This window comes from Mastomys coucha, unplaced genomic scaffold (assembly GCF_008632895.1).
Source record: "Mastomys coucha isolate ucsf_1 unplaced genomic scaffold, UCSF_Mcou_1 pScaffold5, whole genome shotgun sequence".
NCBI lineage: Eukaryota > Metazoa > Chordata > Mammalia > Rodentia > Muridae > Mastomys > Mastomys coucha.
This window is the reverse complement of record NW_022196911.1, coordinates 107,276,726-107,303,858: the sequence shown is the minus strand read 5'-3', so window position 1 is coordinate 107,303,858 and position 27,133 is coordinate 107,276,726. Positions and strand designations below refer to the sequence as shown.

At 40.3% G+C, this 27,133-nt stretch overlaps 1 protein-coding gene and 1 long non-coding RNA gene across 2 annotated transcripts in view; one reads left to right on the top strand and one right to left on the bottom strand.

The window, feature by feature from the left end:
* The window catches only part of LOC116077317, a 3,484-nt gene extending 918 nt beyond the window's left edge, over positions 1-2,566 (top strand). Inside the window, exon 2 of the long non-coding RNA XR_004113206.1 lies at positions 2,355-2,566. This is a non-coding gene — a long non-coding RNA (uncharacterized LOC116077317). The remainder of the gene's footprint in view (positions 1-2,354) is intronic.
* Positions 1-26,444, bottom strand: part of Kcnj16 (potassium inwardly rectifying channel subfamily J member 16) — a 28,340-nt gene extending 1,896 nt beyond the window's left edge. Inside the window, exon 1 of the mRNA XM_031351777.1 lies at positions 26,368-26,444. The gene's annotated coding sequence lies outside the window, so the exon portion shown is untranslated. The remainder of the gene's footprint in view (positions 1-26,367) is intronic.
* Positions 26,445-27,133: the final 689 nt, after the last annotated feature.

Here is a 27,133-nt window from a genome sequence, read left to right as displayed (position 1 = left end):
TTTTTTTTTTGCATGAGAAAACAAAGCAATCTATAATATACAGGGATGAAGCAGGATTTAGTTACCAGATTTCCAATTCTAAATCCAGAACAATAAACAGTTTCTACCTTTGGCACGAAATGGGATGGTTACCCTGATTCCTGGAGTAGGCAGCCCCTCGCTGTGGCTTCTTCTTTATCCCACTTGGGTTTGTCTTCTTGTCTAGTTCCCCAAACAGAAGAGAACTAATACTGACATCTACTTCAGATTAAACTCCCTTTCTCCTAGCTCCGCCCTTATCCTCGATTGGAAAGGGAAGGCTTCCTTAACCCCAGAGGGGTTCAAACCACTCCCAGCTATGCTCTAGGGTAGGTGTAAAGTTGCCTCTGCTTTTGTCTCTCAGCCTCCATCCACCATACCAGCTTTTTGGTTTTTGACACTAACAGCTCTTCTCTTTCTCCTGAATAGAAACAGAAATGTTGCCAAAGTTGCTAAGCTCGTTTCACTCTTAAAGGGAGCACACTGCCAGTCAATAGGGTCCCCTATCCTGCCCCCTTAGTTCTGAGTGTTTTCTCTGATGCATGAAAAACCCTCCCTAGACAAAACTAGTTGGTAAGCAGAGCATACAGATCTTATTTCGGGGCATCCATGTCTAAGAATACTCAAGTCTGAAAGTAAACATTAAAAATGTGATTGTTAAAATAGTCTTCAACTTTTTTGGGGGGGGGTAATAAAATCAGCACATTTAATGGTTCAGTAGTTATTGGAATATGTGGTTGATGTGATGCACCTGTTCCATACTGAAGCGAGGTGGTATAGGCAGAAACAGGCCATGAGATCGTACCATTCCAATCTCAGTCACATGGAAATGAGTATTATAAAAGACTGCTCTCTACAACTCATTAGGGAATTGATCACTTCCGATCAACTGCCTTCCCCACTGCAGAAGACAAGAAAGAGTTAACATCTTCCCAGCCAGAAAGAATCATTTTCTCTCTCTCCAGGGATCAGAGCCACTTTACAAAGAACTCTTTGTGTAAGGGACCACTCACAAGGATGGACTGTGCTTATGGCCAAAAGCACTGTAAAGCATCCTCTCTCTCTCTCTCTCTCTCTCTCTCTCTCTCTCTCTCTCTCTCTCTCTCTCTCTCTTTCCCTCCCTCCCTCCCTCCCTCTGTCTGTCTTTGTCTCTTTGTCTCTGTCTCTCTGTCTCTCTGCCTGTGCCTCACTCTCTGCACCAGCTCATCCTGCAGGTCTGTTTTGAGTGGCTTTAGATTCTCTCTGGGCAGTTCTTGTTTTGTTTCAGGAAAGATGTTTCAATAATTTCAAGGTATGAACCAAACCTACATCTCCCAAAATGCTTATAGAAATGCAGAGCATACAATATTTCCCCAAACATTCTTTGTAATATCAGTTTATTGGTCATCAGAGGTATTTGCCTAATTAAATGTTTAATGACTCCAAAACAGAAGCCCTTTAGTATTGCCCATTCTTTCCACTACAGTGACTATAGAAGGCAAGAATCTAGGATAAATTATATCAAGAATCAGATGAGTTTAAACTAAAGAACAGATGCAGAGGTAGAATTATTTTCTTGTTAAATGTTTTCAACCAAGATAGTTTCTTAAGGAGAACTGCCCAACACCAGGGGAGGGCTGAGAGTTTAAAAAAATATATAAAAAGGTCACAGATCAAAAGCTACTGTGTAGCTGCCAAAAGGGAGGGAGGGAAAGAGTTTTACTTGAAATGGTGTTCACTTGGCATCCAATTTGGATTCCAGTGGTGCTAGGAACTACTCTAAACAAGCCACCTTAAGAACACCTTCCAAAACAGGACAATCAGTGGATTAATTTGCAATTAACACATGTTATAAGTGAGCAAATTCAAGTATGGGGGAAATGTGTTGTTGACTACTGTTAAGAATGTCAGAGATTCAAGTTATGACTGGGAATTCTGCCTCAAATTCTCCAGGTCTTTGATAGGGTTGCTCATTGCAACCACACAGTTCAATGTATCCAGAGATACAGGCACTCAGATTCTGTGGAGCTCTCCATTCTTTCTTTATATACTTTTGTCTCTTTAAATATGTCAGTGGGACATGTTCTGAAACAAATCTCTGCCGTCTAAAGTGATAAATTATAGCAAAGAAGGGCCAGCCTCATTCAGCCTTGTGCATCCCTCATCTCAGCCTACACAATAAATAAAGGGGTTAATGGAGGGTCCATTGTCAAAATGGCTAAACAAAACAAACATGTATTCATCTCCTGGTAAGTGTATTATGTTAACTTGAGAACTTTTTCAATTGCTTGCCAATAACCACAGGGGAGTGTGCTTGTGGGTTCATGGGGATTCTGTGTTTAATATGTGTTTCTTAGGATGAAGACTGAGCCTTTGAAACTGCCATAATGCTTGCTAGAGAGGATGCCTCAAAGATGCTTGCCACCAAGACTGGATGACTTAACTGGATTCCTGGGATACACAGAATAGAGGGGAAATACTGACTTCTGCAAGTTGTTCTCTAACTTCCACGTAGCACACAGCACATGCACAGGCACACAAATAAGTGTAAGAAATAAATTTGAATTGCTTCGATGTTCTTATAATCATTTTGCCACCACAAATTCCACCCAGAGAAGGAAGTTGCAGTCTCCCAACTTCAGCATCCGCCCTGCATGTCACCCTCTAGAAAGAAAGCTAGATGGAAGACAATTATAAAATGATGGAATATAAATGTGAAATCCAGATGCTGAATCAAGCCCGTTTGCCCACGTGGTGATTAACAGAGGCAGCAAAGGCTTCCTGACTCTCTCTATAGCTGGGATTAAAACAAAGGAGTCCATTCTCAGTCAGAATGGTGGATGCTTAAAATATTATCAGCTTTTATCAAAACACCCAAAGGTTGTGGGTGGCAAGATAAATCAGAGGGGAAGAGCACTGGCTGCTCTTTCAGGGAACCCTGCTTCCATTCCCAGCACCGTGCAGCGACTCGCAACTTCTCTAACTCCAGTTGTATCTATATCTGCTTCTTGACACATGGTACCCAGATATGCAGGAAATATACTTATACATGGAATAAAATAAATCCGTCCAACAGTATTTATAAAACTACTAAGAGATACTCCACCGTATTTTGTTTTGTGGAGATAACCAAGAGTGGCTGGGTGTAGGGAAGACAATGGGAGAACATTCCTCTTCCAGATAGCCACTTCTCTGATATCATGCTAATTATATTGAATAGACACTGAAAATATATTTTAATCCCTTTGACTACTGGGCTCTGCTTTAAGACTTCTGTTCTGCATGGATTCAAGTCAGGGGCAACTTTTACTAATTTAGTGCATTTTGAATGGGCAGTAGACATAGCAAGGGACATTGAGAAAAAACACATGAACACTCCCATATCTGTTCTTGTTTCTCCACACATAAAACTAAAACATTTTTCTCCTCCGTTCAGCCACATCCTCCCATATTTAACTGCTTGCCAAGTAAACCCCTTTCACAGTCAGGTCTTCAAAAATAAGTTTTCCCCAGCAGGTTGAATTTATAGCACAAGGAGACTTGGCCACCTTGTACCACACCGCTGCTAAAATGCAATCTTGCCTCTACCACCCTCTTTGCATAAACACATTCATTATCTGTCTTGCATAATTCATCATACACCACAAAAATGTCCTAAAATATTTTGGTGAGATCCAGTTAATGAAGCCACTGGCTTCTGGGGTTAACAAACACTTTCTTCCCCAGTATAATGGATCTGAGGCAGTTGACACTTAAGTCATCAGTAATCAAATTACTCTCCTGGCAACCATTAAAGAGATAAGTTTTGATGGAAATGTGAGAGTTGGTAGGGCAGAGAGGAGAATGGATGGCTTCATTCCACTGGAAACTCATTGTGTTGAAAATAGCCTCTTTTGTGAAGCAAAGTAGGGAAGGCAGGGTAGAGAACCAGACACTTGGTGGGTGGGAGAGGTTGTAGTGAGGATAGGGCAAGCTCTGGTTGAAGGAAGAAGGGGGGGTTGAATTTGACCTCAAAATAAAGGAGGGCTTTTGCTAGTTTGTTCAAAACCTTTATCTTACCTGGAATTCTTTTTTATTTAAATTATATTATTTATTTACATTCCAGTCATTGCTCCCTCCTCAGTCCCCCTCCCACAGTTCCTTATTCCATTCCTCCTCCTTCCTCTTGCCTCAGAGATGGTGCTCTTCCTTCTGCCAGGCCTCCCTGGAGCTTCAAGGCTCTCAAGGATTAAGCACATCTTCTCTCACTGAGACCAGACCAGGCAGACCTCTGCTATATGTGTGCTGGGACCAGGCCAAGTGTGCTCCTGTCTCTGGTGACTCAGTCTCTGGGAGCTCCCTGGGGTCTGGGTTAGTTGAGTTTGCTGGTCTTCCTATGGGGTAGCTCTCCCTTTCAGCTTCTTCAATCATGCCGCTAATTCAACCATAAGGGGTCCCCTAACTCAGTCCAATGGTTGAGTGTAAGTATCTGCATCTGTCTCAGTCAGCTGCTAGTAGGGCCTCTCAGAGGACAGCCATGCCAGGCTCCTGTCTGTAAGCACATCATCGTAGAGTAGTGTCAGGCCTTGGTGTCCCTCACCCCTATGAGATGGATCCCAGGTTGGGTCTGTCACTTGACCTCCTTTCCTTAGGTCTCTTCTCCATTTTTGTCCCTGCTGCTCTTATAAGGCATGCAGACACATTCTGACAGAGCTCCCCATTCAGCAACAGTGCTTGATCTCGAACCTAACAGGCACTTTCTCCAAATCCCCTCAGCTCCGGTCTCAGTTCCTCATTGAGGATGATTTTGGTTCATACTCCTGTTTCCTTCTCAGCAGAGTCTCATCTAAGACTTTCACCTCTGGCTCGCAGGACTCACAAGGGACTGGAACTGGAAGTGGGAATGGGAGGCTGGGAGGCTGGGAGGCTGGGAGGCTGGGAGGCTGGGAGGCTGGGAGGCTGGGAGGCTGGGAGCCTGGGAGCCTGGGAGCCTGGGAGCCTGGGAGCCTGGGAGCCTGGGAGCCTGGGAGCCTGGGAGCCTGGGAGCCTGGGAGCCTGGGAGCCTGGGAGCCTGGGAGGCTGGCCGTTTGTGGAGGGTATGCCAGCAGCTTTCAATTGTATGAAAATGTCCTTATGCTACCTAGTAAGAACAATAAAGGGGACAGTAACATGCTAAAAGTAAGCAAGCATCCTGGAATGTAGGCCAGGTGCAAACGTGGCATTACAGAACTTGTGGAGAGACTCACTTGAGGTCCTGCTTCCATCCTAGTTTGTCCTTCTGTGACATGAGCAACCTAATTTAAACCCTTTCCTCACCCTAAATGCTGCTGTAAGGTTTTAAACATTTTTTAAAACCATATTTCGTTATTTGTCCTGGGCATGTGTGTACTGAGTGTAAGTGCACACATTGTGCCATGAAGTGTTGAGGTCAGAAGACAAACGTTATGGCATGTAAAGTATGGTGGTTATTTCTTCCCATCTTCTTTTGAGATATTTCTTGGGCTTTTGGCTTCTGACTCCTGTCTAGAATTTCATCTGATTCTCTTGTCTCAACTTCTCATTTTGCTACAAGCATGCTGGAATTACAGTTGCTGCTTCCACCCCTCGCTTTTTGTACAGGTCCCATGGATAGAACTCGGGTCACAAGGCTTGCACATTGAGTATGCTTACACATTGAGCTGCCCCATCCACCCAACTGCCCTGCTGCTTTATAAACAAGCACAAACTTTGAGACAAGTTTTCTTGATGTCAACATTTCATCAAAGATGATTGGATTTTTACTGATTCCATACTCATGCTGAAATATCACAGTTTATCATCTAGACTGACAATGTGTCTTTAAATCAAAATTAAAGTAAAATGATATATAATTACAAATAATCTAACTTAAAAATCAAGTTATGGAAATTGGGATTGTCTAACAGGTATTTTTGAAGCTGAAGTATGAGTATGAGAAATGACTATACAAGCACCAAAGATGGCTCAGGAGCCAGAGCTCACGTAACAAGTTAAGCATGTCCGTGCGCATGCCTATGACCCCACCACTGTATGAGACAGAGATGGAAGGATCATGGGAGATGCAAGTTGGCAGCAGAGAATTTTGTAGAGAATGATAGGACAGGATAGCTGACATCTACAATATCTTTGTCTGACCTCTGCACAGCCTAAGTGTATATTGGGGAGTAGAGGGTTATCACAGGGAAACCCTAAGTTCTGAGACAGACCAGTTCAAGGTCTATCCTCAACTCCAAGAACATCTTGTATAGGCTACAGTTCTGAAATCTAATGTATTCACTTATGATATGAGAGGATATGCCCTGAGTCATTGGGTGACTCTTGGGATGAAATAATGGATGTAGAGCCAGCATGTAGAGTCCCTGTGCAGTAATCAGTGCCTAGATACGGGTTGTAGGAGGATTCTGTTCCTACTGTAAAATGTCAGAACATTTATTTTCACTCTTCCAATAAATAATCCCCCTCTGGCAAGTCAGTAGCAAATTGTATGTGGTTCCCAGACAACGATTTTGGGTAAATTCACCGATAGTTCCACTGTCTTTACCACTATGCCACCAGAGCTTCTTCTCTGTCCTTCCACTAGCTTTTCAAAGCCCAGGAAGCTGGTGAAACTTTTCTATAACAAGTATCTTATATGGGAGGTTGTCCTTTTCCCCTTATAATACATATATACATGCATGCATACATACATGTATGCACATATGGGCACATGCACATACTCTTTCAACTCAACTTGAGAATTTTATTGTTACTTTTTCTGAGAACAACCAAAAGGAAGGAAGAGCTCCCAAAGTTGGGAAAACTCAACAGACAGGGTCACCAAACTACCTTCAAAATTTTTGACCCAGAATTGTTTCTGTCTAAAAGAAATGCAAGGGCAAAAATAGAGCAGAGACTGAAGGAAAGGCCATCCAATGATCTGCCTAATTTGGGATCCATCCCGTGGGCAGGAACCAAACCCTGACACTATTACTGATGCCATTTTGTGCTTGCAGACTGGAGCTTAGCATGGCTGCCCTCTGAGAGGCTCTACCAGGAGCTGACTGAGACAGATGCAGATACTTACAGCCAACTTTGAAGTCAGAGACCCCTATGGAAGAGTTAAGGGTGAAGACTGAAGGAGATGAAAAAGATGGCAACCCCATAGGAAGAACAAAAGTATCAAATAACCTGGATCCCTGGGAGCTTCCAGAGACTAAGCCACCAACTAAAGAGCATACAAGGGCTGGTCCACAGCCCCTGGCACATATGTTGTAGAGGGCTGCCTTGTCTTGCCTCAGTGGGAGATGATATGCCTAATCCTGTAGAGACTTGCTGCACCAGGGAGGGAGGGCAGTGAAGTGGGGAAGTAGGGGGTGAGTGGTGGGTAGAGCACCCTCTCAGAAGCAAAGGGGAGAGGGGAGAAGAAGAACTCTTAGAGGAGGCACTGGGAAGGGTGGCAACATTTGAAATGTAAATAAATAAAAACAATTTAAGAAAAAGAAATTCTCAAGGTGGTCCTGCCCTTACATTTTGTCTAGAATACCTGTTTGGGTAAAACAAATCTTTGTGGTTTTTCATGGTCTTATCTTCATAACCAGTCTGCCCATCCCTGTCTTGTACGGATCTTAGCACATCCTTGTCTTGGTTGGATGCTATCCCATCTTTGTCTTGGTTGGATGGTAGCCCATACCTGCCTTGGTTGGATGTTAGCCCACCTCTGCCTTAGTTGGATCCTAGCCTGGGTTGCTTATACCTTAGTTTGATCTGGACTGAGGTAGGTGCAGAAGCCAGTTGTGATAAGATCAGATGTCCCTTTAAAAGACATATTTCAATCTCTGTTGTGTAATGAAAACATTTATCCTATGACTTTTAAATTTCCCTTGAGAATCTGCTCAAGTCACTTTATATACCAGGTACAATCACTTATGAATATTGAAGAACAGCCTGCTATTTGTACTAAGTTTATGTTTGTGAGTTTCACAGAAAATAGCTATGAAAGTGATATGGCAGACAATGTTTGCTACTGCTAGCTTCTAGGGGAAAGGAACAGTACATGTCACTGTGAAGAAGCAACAGCGAAGAGGGAAGTTCTGTGTGACACAGGCCACCAGAAAGGTTCTGACTCAGAAGCTGTCATTCTGGTTCTGTACTCTATACTCTTTGCCCCAGGTAGAAAATCCCTTCCAGGCAGACCTGGCTTTCCACACTATTTTGTTTGTCTAAGACCTAGTCACTATCTGGTTGTTAAGGTTCTCATTATGTATAGGGGTGTTCTGGCTGATTGTTCTACATGAATCTGAAGAGCTGGTTCTCACAGGAACCCAATATTATAGGAACTCATCTGCATTTCACCACCAAACACAGGCTTTTGCTATCTTACACCTGATTTCACCTGGCCTCTATAACAACTGCCTTCTAACATGTCTCTGGCTTTTTTTCTTCTCCCAGGGAACATTTTAGACCCAAAGTAAAACCTCCTGCTGCTGTGGGCACTGTCTGAAAGAGCAATATGAGCCTACCAAACAGTGTGTGAAGGATAGGGACATGAAAATCAAAGACTTGAATCTATCTTTGTCTTTGCCACGTTAGCAAAATATCATTTACAAATGTTTTAAGCTTATTGAATTTATATGAATTTTAAGAACAGCACTTGATGTTTCTCAAAAGGTCTTCATGAATAGAAAATGGAAAACTCACTAACCCCATGGGTATTTAGGTTTTATTGTAATTTTCTAACCTGAACAAGTATCTATACTATAATAGCTAATCATATTGAGTACTCACCTAGTCTATAGAGATGGATGATTAAGCTATGATGTGAAAGATGATGTGAACTAAGGAAGAGTGATTGTTTCCCAGGAGGAGTAAAAACCCATCATCAAAAGCTCTACAACCCAATGAAGTAAGAAACAACTCTGTGACAGGGGCAGGGATTAGAGAGAGAGGAATCAAGAAATATCGAGGAAGTCCCCACTCACTATAATGTTTCTGCAGCAGATTCATCTGTTATAAGAGCGGCCAAACAGAATTTCACAGTAGAAATTGAATTAAAGAAATTACATAAAGATTTTGAAGCTGTTAGTCTAGGCCAGTGCATGGGGTCAGGAGGCCAGTGGTCAGGCAGCACACTCTGAAGTGTTCAAGACCAGAGCTACCACTTTGTAGGAGACAGTCTCAGCCATTCCATCTTGCTTGTTCATCTGCTTCTGCCGAGAGTCCCTTGTAAACATACTTTGATTCCCATAGTTGAATTCTTTTCATTAGTTTTCATCTTTATATCAACCAGTGGCAATTTTTGTTGCTTGAACAATATCAAAGCACTTAGAAAATCAATTTGATACATGCAGAAAATATTTTTCATTTGCGAGAACATAGTCTAATCAGTTTTCTTAGCTGCATTTAAACTACCAGCAGGTCCTGGTTAATGGAATTAGTTTTCTCACTGTTTGCCCCTCTTCAAAATCTTCATATCCTCAATGGGCCAAATCTTCAGTGGACCATCATGAAAGCCTCCTGGTGGTCTCCTTATTTGGTATTCCATGTTATTCTCTTATAAAAAAGTGAACTCAAAACCTGTCAGTGTCAGCTTAAGAACCCATCTTCCCATTGAGATTGGAGTATTTTGCATAATCCTTACTATACACAGACTGCTGGTGTCTTTTTCTCCACCTATCTCTCACTATTCTTCAATAGAAAGAGCCCTTCTTGGATCTTTAGTTGTTTATCTATGTGTTTGTAGTGTCATGTGTGACGTTGTGTGTGTGCATGTATGTGTGCATTTGAGTATGCTTGTGTGTATGTGAGTGTGTGCATCCTCAGCTGTGTAAGTGTGGATGAAGGCCAGACCTTGACAATGGGATACCTTCTTAAACAGTCCTCCATCCATGTTTTGAGATAAGTTCTGTCATGGAATTTAGGACTTGAAGCTACTGGCTAAAGAGTTTCTCTCTGAAAACTGACTCTGAATACCCCTTTCCCTAGTGCTGGAGCTCCACGTTCCCACTGCCACTTCTGGCTTTTCTGAGTGCTTGAGGATATAAACACTGTTCTTCATGCTTTTAAAGCAAACTTTTGCTCCCTGGGCCATTTCTCAGCCCTATATCTTTTTCATTAACACAGGGCTGTGACCCTCAGACTGGAACACAGGCAACAGTGTAGACATCGTGTATGCCCACATACTCCGCAGTAGTTCAAGAGGTGCTACCTCCCAATATACTACATGAATGTGCTGATTAATTTGAAGTGTACTAGTTTAAGGGACAGAGACCCCATACAAAGCTTTCTATAGAACCTCTTTATCTGTTCAGAGATAGGTTTTCCAAAAGAGACTGAGTGGTCATGGATTCTTCTCTGTAGAGTTTCATTATTAGGAAAGGGAAACTCCTACCCCAGGAAAGGGATACACTAATCATGTACACTGAGCCCAAGAAAAAAAATTTAGAGCTTACCAACAATACAACTAATGGCCCACTCTAATTTCTCATTTATAGACCTTTGGAATTCTCCCATATTCTATATGTGGTGGAAGGGAGGCATTTACCCTTCTTGAGTTGACAGGCACATGAAAATACTTTTTCTAGTGTTAATTTTCCTGTTGTATTTCACAGACTCCATTATTTTGCTCTGAGGACAGTCTCCCTGCCTTACATCAGGCAATGAAGGGTATTTGTAACAAAGGACATGCAATCTGTGAGATCTATAATCTCAGTCTTCAGCTTGTCATAGAAATGTCTCCAAACCTGTTCTAATACATGATTAAATTGTTGACCTAATATATGATTGACTTGTTGATCAGAATGCACCATGGAAAAGACTGTAAGCTACCAGAGGAAAGAACCTCATTCATCTTTTCATTCCTATATCACTCATAGCTAATACAATATATGGTATGCATGTGCTCACTAGTTATAGCTTGGTGGGATGAGTGAGCAAACATTTAAAAGGCATTATTTCTTATCAAAGAATATAATCAACACCCTATCAATACTGACTTTTTTCCAAATTCCAAATTCCAATGATCCTTATTTGTCACTCTTTAATTATCAATGTACAAATTTAAAAATAAATCTGTTCACAATTTTCCTTGGAACAGCTATAGGCCTTAGTGTCATAGTGAACTGACATTGTGTTACAGAAATATGGAATTAAAATTGTTCTTGGTATTAAAGAGTGTTTACCTAGGACTAGTGCTGTAGATCTGTTGGTAGAGTTCTTGTCCAACATGCAAGAAGCCCTGGGTTCAATACTCAGCATCTCATAAAATGGGTGTGGTGGTACACACCTATATTCCTAGTATCTTCCTACCACTGGAGCAGGGCCAGCGGAAAAACCAGAAGTTCAAGGTCATACATGGCTACATATGAAGTTTAAAGACAGCCTGTGCTCTATCAAGCATGTCTCTAAATAAGTAAATAAATAAAACTGGAAAATAATAGGTGTTTAAGTTGGTTGATCACTGAATTTTAGAAATGGGATAGTCCTGGAATCAATACAAATTATTAAATTTTCATAGAATATATCCAAATGTGCACATTTACATGTGTAAATACATTTATTTGAACTATTTCTGAAAGACAGCTAGCTCCTTGTGAGAATAATCTACACAATTGGAGTGGTAGAAATCATCTCCAGGGATAAGCCTCCTTTTGGATATCTAGTAACAAGAGTTCAGACCAGGAAACATACACACAAGGAATAGCAAATGGGCTCATCAGGTTGTATGTATATATGTAGCCAATTATATGTGCATGTCTACATATATATGCATGTATGTGATAAATATGCATATATAAGTACACATGTATGCATATACACACACATAGCTATCATAGTTAAAATTTATAGGATGTTGCTTTAAGAGGAAACAAGGTAGGGGAACCTAGGAGGAATTGGAGGAAGAAAGGGAAGGACGAAAATGATATAATTATATTTTAATTCTTAAAAATTAAAAAAATACAAATATAAATTACAGAAATGTAGACTAATCTAACAATTCTACTGAAAATTTTCATTCTAAAAGTTTATCACGGATGGGCACAAAAATCACACCAGAACAAAAAGCTTTGTGCAGCGACTTTTGGGTTTTACCAGACCATCTGGTAAGCATAGGTTTGTATAGGTAGCCAGTGAAATCACATCTACTCTGTAAACATTAAAACTGATACAGGAAAACATGTAACTTGTGATTTGGCCCAAACAGAAACACAATTATGAAACAGTTTGTACAATGTAGTTTTAAAGTTTAAATGTATTTAAACATAGGACAGTTGTGATATACAGGAAAATATAAATTGTCACTCTGTTTAGTATGCTTATTTATTCTCTTTTTTACTTATATTTGTTATTTGTATATTTACAGATCTTGGATTTTACAGTAGAGGCTACAGAGATGCCTGAGTGTGTAGGCTGCCTGCTATGCAAGCAGGAGAGCACAAGTTCAGATTCCAGAACTTGTGAAAACAGCCTGGAACATCTCAGTGTACTTTTGACTTCAGCACTGTGGTGGAGGGACTGTAGACTAGACGATTTCTGGGACTTGCTGGCCACCAGCCTAGGTCTAGATTTAGTGAGAGAGTCCCCATCTCAGTGGAAGAAGGCAGAGTGCTAGCTACATCAAGACACTTGACTCTGCTTTATCACACATGTGCATATACCACACAGTTGCATTATGCACACACATACACACACTCACACACACACACACACACACACACACACAGAGAGAGAGAGAGAGAGAGAGAGAGAGAGAGAGAGAGAGAGAGAGAGAATTTTTAAGTAAACATATCCTTTGCAAAAAGATATCCAGGTATTTCCAGTTCAAAATTTGAAACCAGCCAACTCTAAGGCTCTGAAAAGAAAAAAAAATAAACCAATAGCAATCTACAAGCCTTTATTAGACCTTTTTAAAAAGGAAGCTATAAATAGCTCAGAGAAGCAGACGGCCTTACAGACATCTAAAGTCAGACATCGATGCGGTAATTTTTGCTGGAACAATTCGCAGAAACAAATATAGTGACATTTAATTCCTCTAAGTAAAACCAGATCTCCTTTGAAACACCAGAGGTTGGGGGAAGAGGGAGTTGATGTGATCTAGCCACTGAGAACAACTGGGGAACCCGTGGAAGCTGTTGGTAACATAGCAGGGCAGCATAAACGTGGCATTGGTTCTAAGGAGTCATGGAAGTGCACATGTCTGCTTTAGTACCAATGTTCCTGCCTTCCCCCACTCCAGAGCCTATTAAACTGCTCTAATTCTTGACTCAATAGAGTCAAGTCTGTTTTCAGAATCTCTTATCTTAGGAAATAAAATGTTCAAAACTTATTCTTAATACACTTAATAAATACCATTAAAAGCCTTTGGATAACTGGACAACCTCATCGTCTATGAGGACAGACTCTGATGCTCCAAAGAATGAGAAGTGGATAAATGCCACTCTCAGTTATTAAGATGTGCATTTGTCTATATAGTCGAAATTAGCCGATTCTTAATGAATGTCTCTTAATGCACGCTATTCTTGTACAAACCCACATGTAGGATGGCATTGCAGTGTGTTTGAATGTGTGGTCCTCTAACAAATTGCCTTTAAATTCCCAGAGGAGTACACGCACTTACAAATTCTGGGGTTGTTTTAGCTCTATCCTTGTGCTATGATGGTACCAAGTGATTCTGGTATACCCTTAGGACTCTGATCTCTTCAAAGTTTTAAGTTTTTCTCTTTTTTTTTTTTTTTTTTACTGAGATTAGCTATGGAAAGATAAGAATTTGAGTTAAAATGTTTTAGGGTTCCTGGGGAAGCCTTGGCATTTTTAGACTAGGTTAGGATGTCCAGAATTGAATTTGTTTAATTGTCTGTTCGCTTTTTGGACTTTGCATTGACCTTTATAAGCTGGTGCTTACTCACCTGCACCCTTAGGGACTCTTGGCCATTCTGAGTAGAAAATGAAGCTGTGCTATGGAAACTGTTCTCGAAGGACGTGGAACTTAGTACAGGTTCAACAGCTACAATTACTTCCAATGAGTCAAACAACATAAATCAAGGTCATCTTTTGCAGAACATCATCATCTTCCAGTGTAGGTTTTTTTATGTGATGAGCATTGGTACCATTAGTGCGAGCATACCTGTGGTGAATGTTTAGATGGACAACTTTCAAAACCTTGTTTAAAAGTCCCCTTTCACATCTAATTGTCTTGACCTTCAGGTTACTTCAGGAAGATGGGACAGAACAGTCCAGAAGTCCTAGGATTGCTAAGAATAGAAATCATGTGGTACCCAGCACTCACTCCCCCCATCCCCAAGAGTAAAAAAGGCATTCTTCACTGTGGTTCCAACACCAGGTTGCCTATGACTGACCCATAATAGATTCCAGACAGTTTTATTTGAAAGCTGCTTTGATTAGACCTAAAGAGTGCATTCCCAAACAAACGTAACTTATGGGAAGCACATGTGGCCACCACCTTTGACCTTCTCAGTTCAGTATTAATGGTATCCCAACAGAAACCAAACTCATGTGTCTCTGTAACTATTTTCTCGCTTGTGAGGAGGGCCTGCGAACTGTCCTCTTTGGCAACAGGAAGGCTATTTATTAGTCTGCTGCATCTGCCGGGAATCAGTGAACTCACAGATGTGTTATGCTTGTGGACCAGGAACTCCCTGGATAGTGTCTACAACTTCTCTGACCTTTAAATGATTCAATTTCTGTTTTAAGTTGTCAAAATGAAAAGTCAGGACATCTTTATTGGGGAAGAAAATTAAGCAACTGTTATCGTTTGTTGGCTAAATTCCATTTCTCCTGTGGATACAGAAAATTGAGAGGCCTTAAACTATGAGATAAGATACTTTTCCTGGATGATCCAGATACATAGTCTCTTAAGGACTCTGTGTGCTGCATACTGTTGGCAGTTGGGATTAGCTTTCTATCACTGTGTGCATTCTCAAACCTCCTTAGGTGGGAAGCATGGCCCCTGAATAGTTCACAGATGGTTTAGGTAGATGGTAAGACTAAAATGCATTTGACAGACTCTTGAATTTCCATGAATCTCATTTTCTATGCTTCATCTTCTCATCATAGTTTTAGTCCCATGGTAGTGCTGTAGATTAACCCAGCCTGACCTGATTTCGAAGGTCTGAATTCATTATTCATGAATGTCTGCATGAAGTGGCAATAGAGCTATTTTCCTGAGAAAGGCAAGTGATATGTGTCTTGGTCCCAGTGTTTCTCAGGCTAGAATATTCATTATCTTGGTACCTAGAGTGTTAGGGTAAGACTTGATGCAGGCACTTTGGAATTATGCCTGCACGTAAAGGGCTACAACTTTCTCTTAAGTGTCTATGTAATGGCCAAACGTACCTATGCCTACAAGGGTGTTAAGAACCACAGAAATGGTTTCATGTATTCAACTTAATCAATATTCAACTGCATCTGTGATGATTTGGACTAAGGATTGGTACAATTCTTTTTGCCTCTAAGGAACTTCACCTTGGTCTAACGGAGATGTTCTGTTCAAACAACCCTCTCAAAAAGCAGACCTTTATGGGAGAACAGGACCACAGTAACTGAGGATAGAACACCAGGTGAGAGAAAGGGAGCTCCGCTTGAGACACTCCCAGCATCTAAGACTCCAGGGTACCTCTTAACATCATGCCTACGTGGTTAACTCTGCTTTCCTACCTAATGAAGTTATGGCCATACATAGATAAACTGTAAGAGGAAAATAATTAGAAATGGAATTGGGTTTGTATAGAACACCCATTCATGTACCTGGGAGGCTCTTCACACTGGCATTGTGTTTCCTGAAGCCAATGATCAGATAAAGACCTCGAATGCAAATTGGTGAGCAAAAAGCAGCTTAGGAATTTAAACTTGAATGCCTAAGTCTAATTCATTCAGCCGGCACTGTACCTATGAAAATTTGTGTGATACTTGGCTCGAATTAATGCATTTTCAGCATGTCAATCAAAACTTTTTTTTTTCACCAAGAATTTACACAACACAGCAGTCTGGTGAACAAATCCTGGTGTGTTTTGAAAACTTCAGAAACATTAAGCTACTGACAGCCTTAAAGATTAGTTACAACACTTCTACCTACGGTCTATGTGCCTCCCCTCCAATCGCCTTTGGTTTGAGGTTACCTGGGGAAGGACAGAGATGAACCAAGTATTTTTCTTGGAAATAAAATTTGATTTTGTTCTCACTTAGCCAAAATGCCATTTTACATGAATGTGGGATAAATATTATTTGCAAGAAATTCATTTAATAACTTGTCTGGAAGTTCTCTTGAGGCTCAAAATATAACTGAAAAATACATTGAGTTTATTTCTTGTTTGTTGTTGTTGTTTTCATTTATATAATTTAGGAGCAGAGGAAGAAACACTATTTTGATGTGGCTGTTTCTGAGATGCAACACGTCACTAGCATTTTTGGCTCCTGCATCTCTCTTTGTAACTTTCTTTAAAGGAGCAAAGTGGAGACCTTAATTGAAAAGAAAAAAAATTAAGGGTTGAGGCAAAGCTCAAGGGAGGGTACTTGCCTAGTATGTGTAAGACCATACACACACATAATTAGAAACCAGCCCTCCATGGCAGGTCTCCAGCTGCTTATGAAGGTTCCTATGCCAGCTCTCACATCCACAAACATTTTTTAAAGGACACATAGCAGGCTAAGGAAATATTTGTGCTTTTATTCATTCATATTTGTCTAAATGGCACTAAAATCTTTTGAAAGTCAAGAACTATGAAGTTGACTCGATCACCCTCTAAGCCTCTGAGATTTCCATTTGGATCTCAGCTCTCTCTTCCAGAGCTGCAAAAACATGGCAAGAATATGGGTCTGCTGACTCCACTGTACAAGGCAGGTCTCCACCTCCCATCCTGAGAAGGTCCTCCATGAAGACTAACTCGCATGGAAGCAACACACTGAAGCCTTTGGCCTTGCTTCTCTGTGGCCTGTTGCTCTTCTCTTTTTCCCAGAGCAGATTTTACTCTCAGTTATATATAATAGCACTAATCAAATATCACCGTATAAGCAATGATGGCCAGGATGTCAAAAAGTACAAACTAGCAGTATGGTACAGCCCTGCAGAGATCATTGGTGATGCCAATCAAAATTCATAGTTGCGTGTTTCCTCTTTTAGGGACACTGCCTCCAGCACATCTTCAGTTCCTCTCTCATGGTTTCAGTGTCTAGCCACTTACTCTGGCTTCCTAGTGATAATCATTCAATGCAAGTGTCAATAAATGATTGTTTTGAAGTTACAAAGCACTCATTTTTTGTTTGCTGTACATGTACTGTGTTTCACGGCAGGGAAAGGGGATTGTACTCAGACACAGCATAGATGGAAAATCCCCTAAATTACCATCCATCATCCTTTTTCTCCCTGCTTCTTGCTTTCTTCAGCTCTTTTTTGTTGCCCTAGACAGTTTTATTTTGTGTGTGTGTGTGTGTGTGTGTGTGTGTGTGACAGAAAGAGAGAGAGACAGAAACAGAGACACAGAGAGAGACAGAGAGACAGACAAAGACAGAGAGAGACAGTCAGAGAGATTTTATGTATGCATATAAAGCTTGGAAAGCACATATGAAAAAATACATATCAGTCTGAGACTAGCTTAATTTACTTAATATGATTATCTCTAGTTGGATCCATTTTCCTACAAAAAGATATTCTTTTTTATGGCCACAAAAATTCCACAGTGCACACATGCAGCATTTTATTTACTCCTCTCTTTCCTCTGTTGTTGGACAGAACACAAGTGAAGCCAATACCTATGGACGAACTTTACAATGGACTGCTCAGAAATCAGCACGGAATTCATAGTTCCATTTCTGGGGTATGATACAGAGATAAATCTAGCACTGATAACACTCCCTGATGAGACTGCTACCTTTTAATTTTCTGTTACTGCTATTGTTTTTGTTTGGGTCATTTGGGTCTCTATGTAACCCTGGCTGTGCTTGAATTCACTATATAGACCAGGAAAAATGCATCTGCTCTGCCTCCCAAGAGTTAGGGTTAAACTTATGCACTACCAGAAAATGGATCCAACTAGAGATAATCATATTAAGCAAATTAAGCTAGTCTCAGACTGATATGTATTTTTTCATATGTATTTATATTTTTCTATGTTGGCAATTAACTACCTACAAACCAAATGAAGTAGTTTTATTAAAAAGTGTGCCAAAAAAACTATGATTGCAATCCAGTTCACTATAACTAGACAAAATGACACAAAGAGATCAATGCTGACACGTTTGTGTATAAGGACTGAACCTGGTTCCTAGAATTAAACAGATTCTATTCTGTTCTTATATCTCTGGGTACCAGGTTGTGGCAAGATATTTCAGCTTACATGAGATGCATCTACGACACCAGTGTGCACATATACATTGAGTAACTATCAGCTCACAAACTCTGAATGGATCAAATCATTAAAAATCTAAAGAGTGGCAAGAGAGGCCAAAGGATGTCCAGACCCCAGGCAGCTATATCACGGATAGCTAATCCACTGGTGCCTTTTTTATGGACAGTGTTTTCACATGTGAGCTTAACCCACCCAGTGACTGGATGAGAGGCAGGACTCCTTGCCTCTGGACACCCTTTGGAGTTAAGCCAAAGCATCTGAACACAATGGGAAAACACAATTCAATGTGGATGATGTCATCAAGTATCCTGAGGAAAGTGGCAAGAAGAAAGCTTCCTCCCGCACACATTCAGAATATACAGCCTCATTTTGGTATTGATTTCTTCTGCAGGCAGACGTTCTGCTCTTGTGGGTGAACCTTTCCTAGTCACAAAGACTCAAGACTGAGTGGGCTATGGTGGTTCATACCTGTAACCCTGTACTTGGGAGATGGAAGAATTATGAGTCTGAGGGACAGCCTGAGCTAAAAAAAAAGAGAGAGAAAGAGATCTTGCATTACAAACAAGTTAATAAAGGTCTGGAGAGACACTTTTGCAGACCTCAGATTTGGTTTCCTGTACCGACATAGCAGCTCACCAGCAGGACTTCCAGAACTGGTGGCTTCCTCTGACCTCTTTGCTCACTAGGCACATACATGGTACACCTACACACGTGTAGGCAAAGCACTCATATACATAAAATAAAAACACATGTCTGTATCTGGAGAGATGGCTTAGGAGTTAAGAGCACTTGCTCTTCCAGAGGGTCAGGGTTTCTTTCCCTGTATTCACATGATATCTTACAGGCATCTCTGACTCTAGTTTCAGGGAGTCTGACTCCCCTTCTGACTTCTGTGGACATCAGGCAGGCACATGGTACACATGCATACATGTATTCACACATATATACATGCATACATATATACATACATGCATACATACATGCAGGTAAAAGAAGAACATACTTAAAGTATTCAAAGAAATATTAAAGTCGATTAATTAATGGTCAGTACACATACACATGTGGTATGTATGTTTTATATGTGTATGTGTGTGTGATGTGTGTATGTGAATGTATATGTGTATATATGTATGTATGTGTGTGTGTGTATGTGTGTGTTACATGGGTGTGGCTGTATGTATATATGTACATGTGTATGTGTGTGTATATATGTGTATGATGTGTATGTTGTGTCATGTGTATATGTGTGAAGGTGTGTGTACATGTGGGTGATATGTGTATAAATGTGTATGTGTGTGATGTGTGTATATGTGTATATATGCATTTATGTGTGTATGATATGGGTATTATGTGTAGGTATGAGTGAGCAACATGTATGCATGTGTGTGTGTATGAATATGAGTGCATGATGTGTTTGTATATGTATGACATGCACATATCCATGCATAACACGCGCATGTGTGTGTGTGTGTGTGTGTGTGTGTGTGTGTGTGGATGTGGATGTGTATGTTTAGGTATGTAGGATGCAAAACTGGTTCATTTTTTACCATTTTTTATTTTCTGTCATACATTACATCCCAAACACAGTTTCTCCTTGCTTCAGTCCTCCTAGTCCCTTCCCCTTTCTCCCATCTCTTCACATATACTCCTCCATTTCCCTTCAGAAAACAGCAGGCCTCCTAGAAAATCAATCATACATAGAATGTTTGTATAACATGTCACACTAAGCCTTGGCACATACCCTCATATCAAGGCTGAATGAGACAACGTGGCAGGAGGAAAAGGGTCCCCCAAAACAGGCAAAAGAGTCAGAGATACCCACCCCACACTTCCACTGTTATAACTCCAATAAGAAGACTAAACAACCATAACATATATGCATAATACTTGGCTCAGACCCTTATAGGCTCCTTGGTTGTTGGTTCAATTTGTGTTAACTCCTGTGAGCTCTTCTTGGTGGATTCCATGGGACATGTTCTTTGAATGTATTCAACCTCTCTGGTTCATACAATCCTTTCTCCCCTTCTTCCTTGGCGTACCCTGAGCTCCACTTAATCTTTGATGGCTGTGGATATCTGCATCTACTCCCATCAGTTGCTAGATCTAGCCTCTCTGGTGATGATTAATAGTATGTTCTAGTGTATGAGTATAGTAGAATATCATTAGGAATCATTTCATTGACCATTTCTTTGTCAGTCATGTTTAATTTTATCCTAGGTTCCCGGGCTATCAAGCCTCTGGTTCCTTTGTCTTTACTTGTGAGTTTCAACTAACACATTCTCACATTTTATTGTATACTTTCTAGCTATATTTAATAATGCTTTAGTTGGAATTATTAGATACAGAAAAGATGGGGTTATAGAAGCTTGACCCCCAAATCAAAGAGTTTTCTCTGTCAGTTTCAGCCTAGGATCATTTAAATAAAAACAAATTTATACCCTAACAAATAACTGAGGAGACACTGTCAAACAAAATTAGAGACAGAAGAATTCCTAAGATTATGTAGGTCAAGTGACACAAAAGTTTACTTAATGAGGTTGGCTAAATGTTTCAGTCATAGAGCCCTTGGTGCCAACATAAAGGGTTGAGCTCAAATTCCTAGTACTCACAATAAAAGCCAGGAGTAGCAGCACACACTTATAATCCCAGGCCTTGGGAGGCAGAGACAGGTAGATTCCTGCAGCTCATGGGCTAGCCAGCCTAGCCAACTTGGTGAGCTCTGACTTCATTGAGAGATGCTGTCTCAGAGTAAAACATGGAGACTACTAGAGGAAGATACCAGATCTTGACCCCCACATACACATGCAACACCATCAGAAACATATGCACCTCAATGTGCACATGATGCACATGCAAAAGTTCAGTTAGGAGAAAAGGATGCAGTCTATGAACCTACTATACAATGTGGTGTCTATGGTAAGCAATGTATGCCAAGAAATGGATTTTAAATGCTCTTATCACAAAACTTACGGGAAAATTTGCTCTTCCACAGTGTGTGTGTGTGTGTGTGTGTGTGTGTGTGTGTGTGTGTGTGAGAGAGAGAGAGAGAGAGAGAGAGAGAGAGAGAGAGAGAGAGTTGGGGGGGAGAATTGTTATTTGTCAATTGAAATAAACAAATAAAGCTGGAGGTTTGGTTATAACCTGAAGAGAGACATTTCCACCATCTCCAAAGACAATGTCTTTAAAGCATATAGAAAGAAGGCAACCATCTGAGTCTGTCTTTGAGAATTCACTGCTGAGGTTGATCAACCACTGGTTATGACACAAGGTTTTCATGGCATCTTGCATGTGGGTTTAGAGAGCTGAGCATACTGGGGTGGGGAAGGAGTACTCTTGTTAGAAGTAAGTAATGCTTTTCTGAGTTACAGATATGAAGCACTTGGATTCATGGATGTTATAATGGCCATCACACTGAAAGGTAATGCCTAGAATTTGAAAATGTACATTGAAGGATATTCACTGGGCATGCAGAAAATTTAGATATTGAAAGACAGAAAATTCATGTACCTTCTTGGAAAAAAATATTACAGAACAAAAACTGACAGGTCTTTAGTTAGCTTAATGGAAAAGGAAAGAACATATAGTTAAGGAATTTAGAGAACTCTCTACACATCTTCTGAAGATCAAAGCCTGCAAGCATTACATATCACAGGTCCTAGGTGTGCAGTTGAGTCTAGGATTTCCACGTATGTAACATCTAGGAGTATGACACAATCTTTAGCTAGAGAAGAACTTCTTACGTGTCAGACACTTCATGACCCGGATATGCTTAATTCTCCAAATAGCCCTGAGAACCAGGCATCAATATCATCCTCTTCCTCAGATATAGAAATGTTTAACTGGCTTGCTAGGCTTTCCGGGATCAACAGGAACTATCGAGAGAAAAGGACTATAAAGAACGCATTTCATCCCATTGCTTAAGTTTTGTGCTATGAGGAACTTTACCACTGAGACACACACATCCTTCTGTGGGGTCACCACAGCTTTAAGCTCTTATGAGATAAAAAGTTGTTAGAAGAGAAATTATTGTTGAGTTGTCTTTAGACACCTATTCCTATCATTTAGTCTTAGACTCAGGACAGAATTAGCTTCAGGGACTGTTGGTTGTATCCATAGAAATATGCTACAGAGTCTTGCCAATAAGATTCTTGGGATACCTCTGCTCAGACCCAGGAGCTGAGAGGGCCACATATGAGATCAAATGGCCTCAACTGTAAGAATTGGAGGTCACAGGCAGGGAAATATTAAAGGAGCTAGTTTCTAAATGGTCATCTGAGTTAAATCCAGAATAGAGCAAACAAACGATGAGACATGGGCAAAGGGAAATGTAGAGGAAAAACAAGCATCCTTCCCAGAAGAGTCAAGGCCACTAACTATTCAACAAACAGAGAAAGATCAAATTCTTGGATCAGTAAGGAATTTCCAGGGAAAATAATGAAAAGTTGTCTTAGTGGAGATATTTTACACATAAAGGTCTATTGGTGGTATTGTCTATTTTAAGACAGGTCTTGGTAACTTTAGAGATGAAAGTAGGAAACAATACAAGAATTATTGAAGGAGAAACTATTGAAGATATATACTCTTGTATTCAAAATCTTTATCGAGCATCATAGTAAAACAGTTTTCTAGGTTGGAAGTGCCCATTGCTGTCTTGGAGCTGAATGGCTGTCAGCACCCAGAAAACATCTCTTAAGATCATGGTTATTGGCATTCCCTACAGAAGGAGCAGGGAGGGTCATGAGATCTTCACCAGTCTCTCTCCTTATTCAGATTCAGTGATCTCTGTTTATGATGTGGCAATTGATTAAGGTGGGTTTTCTGGGTAGAGGAACTGCCCGTCAATTGCTTAAAGTACCTCAGTAGCATTGCTGCCCTTTGAGTCGCCCATGTTCCTATAAGTAACTACAAAAAAAATCTCATAGGTTCACTGTTCTAGACTTGAAGGGAAACTCTTTCTTTGGTCTGTAGATGATATATTGAGGCACATTAGTCCTTTCCTTGTGTTTTCTAAGGAAAAATTACCCAACACATATCAACTCAGCTCTCAATTTGGTGATCTAGATTTTCTGAGATAATAAAACCATGACTCTGCTCCAAGTAGCTGGTACCTTGCATGTAGAAATGGCAAATCCATATATTGATGCAACACATACAGATGTTTGTGATGCTAGTCTGACTAAGAACTGCCTACTGAATTTACAAGGTTACAAATTTAATACCCATATCAACAAGAATGTTTTGCCACTAATATTTTTAACAATAGACACCATGCTGGGCCTATTTGTTTGAAATTTGTGTAATCAAAGGATTTGGGAAGGAATTTCCTGCATTTGTTAAGGAGTTGGGCTAGACAACTCTGACATTCTCTTTTAACAACAGTAAGAGGCTAGTAAGAGGTTGTTGTTCACAAACACACAGTATTTGCTCCAGTATTAGAAGATTGTTCAATGGTGAATGGATGCCCAAAAGGATGAAAATGAAACAATGTCAAAAAAACTCCACCAGTTCTTTAGGATCCAAGCTTGTGAACCTTTTGATTTAAAAGGAAAAGTATGAGCTTTGCTGTTACATCACCAGGAAAAGTTATCTCCTTTCATGTCTGCTTGCGATCTTTGTGCTTGATCACTGTTGACATTTATGGTTTAGTTGAGTTGTTTTCATTTTTATTTTTGATCTGCCTGGAGCTCAAATCTTTAAAACAAATCAACAATAGGGATAGAAATAGGTCACATGTAATTAGAGATTTTGAGAGACCATTAAGGAAAACTTACAAAGCTATACATGGTAGCCCACACTAATTATCACAATAATTGGAGAACAGAGGCAGAAGGATTGTTAAAAATTCAAGGCCATTATGGTCTACGTTGTGGGTTCTAGTTTAGCTGTGGCTGTATAAAGAGACTGTCTTAAACAGGTCAAAACAAACATAATGCCCTATGAAATGCTCGAGAGCTAAAGACGATTCTGGGTCAGTAACTTGGGAACTCTAGGAGCCCCTGATCCCCTATGAGGCTAGGAATACTGCATCTTGTAAATGAGCAAAATTCTGATTTTTATTTATCTGTACAATGTGAGGGATTTCTTGTGTTCTTATCATCTGACACATCAAATACACCATTTCTCAAATCAAACAGTGCCTTTACTTTAGTTATTCAGAAATGATTTCAATGGACAGACTGATTCCCATCTGAATCTCATCGTAACCATTGACTTCTTATAACCCAGGCTAATTATTTCACCCCCTAAAAATAATTATAAAAATTAAATCCAATAGCATTGTGGAATGACAGAGATCCTGTTAATGTTTATAAATCATACTCTAAGCTTAAGTAGTTGGGTCAAACAAGGGCTGATCTGAAACATCCACCTGAAACTCATAGAGAATGCCACTGGGCTAGATTCATTCAATAATGGATGCTTTAATGTGGTGTAACTTAGGAGATCAGAATATAAAATGATTAATCTTTATTACATCAATACACAGCAGAGAATTTTCCTGACCCTAAACCCACCTGACCCTGTTTCTTCTTCATGCCAGCCCATCCATACCATCTCTGATCTCAGCTGTATCCCAAGCTGCAGAGACTGGGCTCATCAGCAGAGGAAAGCCCAGGGGTGGAACACAGCTATCAACAAGCAAAATCCAAGGCAGTAACTTATAATAGTTGATATATTTTAGGGGAATTACCTTTTTTATCTTTTATTCCACCTTCCCCATTACAAAATTACAATTGGCTGGTATTTTTCTCAAATACCAAACAAAGTGGAGTTGCTTGGACCTGAGCCGTTTGTTGAATACCATTCTGAGTTTAGCTATTGAATCAAGTGACTCTACATCAGAATTTCCCTACTCTAGGAAATGGAGCTAATAACAGTTATCTCTGTGTAGTTTGTGCTCCCTGTGTGCCAGGTACCATACCAACAGAGATTATATGCTATCTTGGGACAGATACTGTTGAAGATTTTTCTGACGGAGGTAGTTAGAAGCTGAAAACCTTGGAAAGGTCACTGCTGATAGGGAGCCAATTCTGACAGGATGGAAAGGGTTCATAGGCTCTGCAGACACTGTCTCAGCCTTTTCTGAGTTCTTAGGGTGACTTAAAGACTCATAGGAATCAAAGAAGGAAAAGGAACATTTGAAAGGCAGAGATTCATGTTCTCTATAAATAAAATACTTATGGCCACATCCATGATGCTGCACCTACACGGCCTTAGAATTTCCACACAGTCAACTGTATTCTTTCAAATTATGTATTTTCTACAAGTGAAATGAAAAATTACAGACATGAGATGGCCTGAGTGCTATTTTACTCCTTAGTAACTCTCAGATATGAAAATTGAAATAAAATAATTAATAGAAGAAAAACATTAAATAGTAGAAAGCCTGGTGATTTTTTTTTTTTTTTTTTTTTTTTAGTCTCAAGAGCATGTTTCAATGTTTGGCATGTGGGGAGATTGCTCTTCACTAAAGACATTTGAGTAGTTAATCTTTTTACATACATTTAATAGTAATGTGTGACCACATTTTTAGTCGTGGAGATATAATATGACAAAACAGTGCAGAAGTGTGAGTTGTCTTATAATTTCACATCCTTCCTATTGCTTCGTTGTCCCTTGGAGTAGGTGGGAGGGTGACAAAGACATACAGCACAGCTTTGTTTTATTCATGCCTGTTTGCACAGGAAATTAAAGATTTACTTCTGCCCCACCAGCCACGTCAATAAGCAATACTAATATTCTACTGATGAAGTCGCTCCCCTTTTAGCCTTCCTCTGAATGTTACTTCCGTTAAGAAATCTCTAAATGGCACTTGCTTTCTCAGTTTGTTTGCTTCAGCTCTCCCTAGAGATGATATAAAAGAAAAAAGAATCCCAGCCATAGACTGTGTAGTAATAAAGCATGATTATATTATAGCCCACGGATGATGCTAGTACCCAACAAAAGCTTCTACATAGAAAGAATGAGCTTAAAGGAACAACAGATGAATGAGCAAGTAGCCCAGGCTTCGATCAGTTTGTACATGACAGTAAGGTCTTACCTTAGTTACAGATCCAAACCCTGCGGCCTTTTCATCTTCAACAGGACTGTGCAGACAGAACTCATGATCTCTTCTCTGTGCTCTTCTTGTTCCCCTTCTGAGGCTGTCAGTACCTACCACCATGGAGATGAGAAACCCCACAGCAGAATCCCGTTCTGTTTTGCCTTTCCGGCCACATTCAGCACAGACAAAAGCCAGAGTTCTCAGCGTTACTTGACTGAATCGACACTTTCTTTAACTGGTTCCCATGCCTACTCATGGTCGAGATGCCTGCCAACAGAGGCTGACAGAAAACAAGAAGCTAGGAGAAATACCCTTTTTCTATGCTCATTTACAACTCGGTCTTTGATCACAGCTCTAGGAGCCTGTTAAATCACAAGAATCCCTCAAATTACCAAGTGGCCACATGCTGCCCCCTAAACATCGCATTGACCCAGAAGGCTGAATCCTCTCTTGCTGACATCTCAGGGCTGGTACAACTTCATCCAAGTCTGGTCTTTTTACGTGTGGGCTCTCTTACTGTCACAGTAGAGTTTTCTGTGAAAACACACACCCTGTCTGACTATGTAACCCTATACCAAAGGCAAACAGCCTCTTGCCCAACTTGATTTCACATGGGCTGCAAGGTAGTAGGTGACCCTAGAGAAATTATCAACAACCTTGGTTCCAAGGACATTAGATGTTCTTCAGGAAACTGCTCTCATGTGTGGTTTTCTTTGCTTTCTTTACTTTGGGGATAAGAGAAGGAATGAGTCACTTACTCACT